Source organism: Arachis ipaensis, chromosome B01 (assembly GCF_000816755.2).
Source record: "Arachis ipaensis cultivar K30076 chromosome B01, Araip1.1, whole genome shotgun sequence".
Taxonomy (NCBI): Eukaryota; Viridiplantae; Streptophyta; class Magnoliopsida; order Fabales; family Fabaceae; genus Arachis; species Arachis ipaensis.
Genome location: NC_029785.2, coordinates 99,548,868 through 99,554,263, shown reverse-complemented (window position 1 = coordinate 99,554,263; position 5,396 = coordinate 99,548,868).

Sequence of the window (5,396 nt, the reverse complement as noted above, 5' to 3'; positions counted from 1 at the left end):
GAAATCAGTTCTTAGTTCTTAGCTGAATTCTTGCAAATCTGTGACACTATCAAGACCAATGGGGTTGATCCTGAGGTCTACAGACTTATGCTTTTGCTGTAAGAGTTTCCTTTTGCTGTAAGAGACAGAGCTAGGACATGGTTGGATTCACAACCTAAAGAAAGCCTGAACTCTTGGGAAAAGCTGGTCAATGCCTTCTTGGCAAAGTTCCTTCCACCTCAAAAATTGAGCAAGCTTAGAGTGGAAGTCCAAACCTTCAGACAAAAGGAAGGTGAATCCCTCTATGAAGCTTGGGAAAGATATAAGCAATTGATCAGAAGGTGTCCTTCTGACATGCTTTCAGAATGGAGCATTATAGGTATCTTCTATGATGGTCTATCTGAACTGTCCAAGATGTCATTGGATAGCTTTGCAGGAGGATCTCTTCATCTGAAGAAGACGCCTGCAGAAGCTCAGGAACTCATTGAAATGGTTGCAAATAACCAATTCATGTACACTTCTGAAAGGAATCCTGTGAATAATGGGACAACTCAGAAGAAAAGAGTTCTTGAGATTGACACTCTGAATGCCATATTGGCTCAGAACAAAATATTGACTCAGCAAGTCAATATAATTTCTCAGAGTCTGTCTGGAATGCAAGCAGCAACAGGCAGTACCAAAGAATCTTCATCTGAAGAAAAAGCTTATGATCCTGAGAATCCAGCAATGGAAGAGATGAATTACATGAGAGAATCCTATGGAAACACCTATAATTCTTCATGGAAAAATCATCCAAATCTCTCATGGAAGGACCAACAGAGGCCTCAACAAGGCTTCAACAACAGTAATGGTGGAAGAAATAGGTTTAGCAATAGAAAACCTTTTCCATCATCTTCTCAGCAACAGCCAGAGAATTCTAAGCAGAGCCACTCTGACTTAGCAACCATAGTCTCTGATCTAATTAAAACCACTCAAAGTTTCATGACTGAAACAAGGTCCTCCATTAGAAATTTGCAGGCACAAGTGGGTCAGCTGAGTAAGAAAATTACTGAACTCCCTCCTAGTACTCTCCCAAGCAATACAGAAGAGAACCCAAAAAGAGAGTGCAAGGCCATCAACATAACCCATACAGCCGATCCTGGAGAGGAGGATGAGGCAGTGATTTCCACTGAGGAAGACCTCAATGGACGTCCACTGGCCTCCAAGGAGTTCCCTAATGAAGAACCATGGGAATCTGAGGCTCATACAGAGACCATAGAGATTCCATTAAATTTACTTCTGCCATTCATGTGCTCTGATGAGTATTCTTCCTTTGAAGAGGATGAAGATGTTACTGAAGAGCAAGTTGCTAAGTACCTTGGAGCAATCATGAAGCTAAATGCCAAGTTATTTGGTAATGAGACTTGGGAGGATGAACCCCCCTTGCTTACCAAGAAACTGAATGACTTGATTGGGCAGAGATTACCTCAGAAGAGACAGGATCCTAGAAAGTTCTCAATACCTTGTACCATAGGCACCATGACCTTTGAGAAGGCTCTGTGTGACCTGGGGTCAAGTATAAACCTGATACCACTCTCTGTAATAGAGAAGCTGGGGATCCGTGAGGTACAAGCTACAAGAATCTCACCAGAGATGGCAGACAATTCAAGAAAGCAGGCTTATGGACTTGTAGAGGATGTCTTGCTAAAGGTTGGAGGCCACTACATCCCTGCTGATTTCATAATCCTAGACACTGGGAAGTGTATGAATGAATCAATCATCCTTGAGAGTCATAGGAGATGGAGAGATTCATCTCAAAGGTCCATCAAGACCACTTCTATGAAGTTGTGGCCAAGGAGAAGGTGATCTTTGAGGTCCCTTTCAAGCTCAAAAAGGGTGAATATCCGGAGATCTGACATGAGATTCGAAGAAGAGGTTGGGAAATTCTCACCAACCCCATTCAACAAGTTGGGATCTTAATGGTTCAAGAGTTCTATGCCAATGCATAGATCACCAAGAACCATGATCAAAGTGTGAACCCGGACCCAAGAAATTGGCTTACAATGGTCCGGGGGAAATACTTAGATTTCAGTCTGGAAAATGTAAGGTTGGCATTCAACTTACCAATGATGCAGGGAGATGCACGCCCCTACACTAGAAGGGTCAACTTTGATCAAAGGTTGGACCAAGTCCTCATAGACATTTGTGAAGAGGGCGCTCAATGGAAGAGAGATTCAAGAGGGAAGCCGGTTCAACTAAGAAGGCATGACCTCAAGTCCGTGGCTAGAGGATGGTTGGAGTTCATCCAACGCTCAATCATTCCCACTAGCAACCGGTCTGAAGTTACTATAGACCGGGCTATCATGATCCATAACATCATGATTGGAGAGGAAATAGAAGTTCATGAGGTTATATCCCAAGAACTCTACAAGGTGGCAGAAAAGTCCTCTACTTTGGCAAGGTTAGCCTTTCCTCATCTCATTTATCACCTCTTCAATTTAGCTGGAATTGACATAGAGGAAGACATCCTTATTGATGAGGACAAGCCCATCACTAAGAAAAGGATGGAGCAAACAAGAGAGCCCACTCATGAACCTCACCAAGAGCATGAGGAAATTCCTCATCATGAAATTCCTGAGATGCCTCAAGGGATGCATTTTTCTCCACAAAACTATTGGGAGAAACTCAACACCTCCCTAGGAGAATTAAGTTCCAACATGGGACAACTAAAGGTGGAGCACCAAGAGCATTCCATCCTCCTCCATGAAATTAGAGAAGACCAAAGAGTCATGAGGGAGGAGCAACAAAGGCAAGGAAGAGACATTGAGGAGCTCAAACACTCCATAAGATCTTTAAGAGGAAGAACTAGCCGCCATCACTAAGGTGGACCCGTTCTTTAATTTCCTTGTTCTTATTTTTCTGTTTTTCGAAAATTATGCTTTATGTTTTATTTATGTTTGTGTCTTATTACATGATCACTAGTGTCTTAGTGTCTATGCCTTAAAGCTATGAATGTCCTATGAATCTATCACTTTTCTAAAATAAAAAGTGTTTTTAATTGCAAAAAGAAAAAGAAGTACATGAATTTTGAATTTTAAAACAGATTAATTATTTTGATGTGGTGGCAATACTTTTTATTTTTCTGAATGAAATGCTTGAACAGTGCATATTTTTGAATTTGTTGTTCGTGAATGTTAAAATTGTTGGCTCTTGAAAGAATAATAAAAAAGGAAAAATGTTATTGATAATCTGAAAAATAATAAAATTGATTCTTGAAGCAAGAAAAAGCAGTGAAAAGCTTGCAAAAAAAAAATATGCGAAAAAAAAGAGAGAAAAAAAAAGAGAAAGAAAAAGCAAGCAGAAAAAGCCAATAGCCCTTTAAACCAAAAGGCAAGGGTAAAATAAAAAGGATCTAAGGCTTTGAGCATCAGTGGATAGGAGGGCCCACAGGAATAAAATCCTGGCCTAAGCGGCTAACCAAGCTGTCCCTAACCATGTGCTTGTGGCGTGAAGGTGTCAAGTGAAAAGCTTGAGACTGAGCGGTTAAAGTCATGGTCCAAAATAATAAGAGTGTGCTTAAGAGCTCTGGACACCTCTAATTGGGGACTCTAGCAAAGTTGAGTCACAATCTGAAAAGGTTCACCCAGTTATGTGTCTGTGGCATTTATGTATCCGATGGTAATGCTGGAAAACAAAATGCTTAGGGTCATGGCCAAGACTCATAAAGTAACTGTGTTCAAGAATCAATATACTGAACTAGGAGAATCAATAACACTATCTGAATTCTGAGTTCCTATAGATGCCAATCATTCTAAACTTCAAAGGATAAAGTGAGATGCCAAAACTGTTCAGAAGCAAAAAGCTAATAGCCCCGCTCATCTAATTAAGACTGATCTTCATAGATGTTTTTGGAATTCATTGTATATTCTCTTCTTTTTATCCTATTTGATTTTCAGTTGCTTGGGGACAAGAAACAATTTAAGTTTGGTGTTGTGATGAGCGGATAATTTATACGCTTTTTGTCATTATTTTTAGGTAGTTTTTAGTATATTTTAGTTAGTTTTTATTATATTTTTACTAGTTTTTAAATAAAAATCACATTCTGGACTTTACTATGAGTTCGTGTGTTTTTCTGTGATTTCAGGTATTTTCTGGCTGAAATTGAGGGACCTGAGCAAAAATCTGATTTAGAGGCTGAAAAAGGACTGCAGATGCTGTTGGATTCTGACCTCCCTGCACTCGAAGTAGATTTTCTGGAGCTAAAGAAGCCCAATTTACGCTCTCTCAATTGCGTTGGAAACTAGACATCCTGGGATTTCTAATAATATATAATAGTCCATACTTTGCCCAAGATTTGATGGGCTAAACCGGCGTTCCAAGTCAGCATAAAAATTCTGGCATCAAAACGCTAAAACTGGCATAAAAGCTGAAGTCAAACGCCCAAACTAGCACAAAATCTGGCGTTTAACTCCAAGAAAAGTCTCTACATGTGAAAGCTTCAATTCTCAGCCCAAGCACACACCAAGTGGGCCCGGAAGAAGATTTCTGCATTAATTACTTATTTCTGTAAACCCTAGTAACTAGTTTAGTATAAATAGAACTTTTTACTATTGTATTTACATATTCGGATCATCTTTTTTTGATCATGTTTTGATGATTGAACCCTCTTTGGGAGGCTGGCCATTCGGCCATGCCTGGACCATTATCCCTTATGTATTTTCAACGGTAGAGTTTCTACACACCATAGATTAAGGTGTGGAGCTCTCCTGTTCCTCATGAATTAATGCAAAGTACTACTGTTTTTCTATTCAATTCAAGCCTATTTCTTCTCTAAGATATTCATTCGCACATAAGAACATGATGAATGTGATGATTATGTGACGCTCATCACCATTCTCATTTATGAACGTGTGCCTGACAAACACTTCCGTTCTACATGCAAATAAGCTTGAATGTGTATCTCTTAGCCTTCTGATCGTGAGATCAGAGTCTTCGTGGTATAGGCTAGAACTATTGGCGGCCATTCTTGAGATCCGGAAAGTCTAAACCTTGTCTGTGGTATTCCGAGTAGGATCTGGGAAGGAATGGCTGTGACGAGCTTCAAACTCGCGAGTGCTGGGCGTAGTGACAGATACAAAAGGATTACTGAATCCTATTCCAGTATGATCGAGAACCGACAGATGATTAGCCGTGTGGTGACAGTGCATCTTGGACCATTTTCACTGAGAGGACAGGAAGTAGCCATTGACAACGGTGATGCCCTACATAAAGCTTGCCATGGAAAGGAGTAGGAATGATTGGATGAAGACAGCAGGAAAGCAGAGGTTCAGGAGGAACAAAAGCATCTCTATACGGTTATCTTAAATTCTCACCAATGAATTACATAAGTATCTCTATCCTATTTTATATTTTAATTATCAATTCACCATAACCATTTG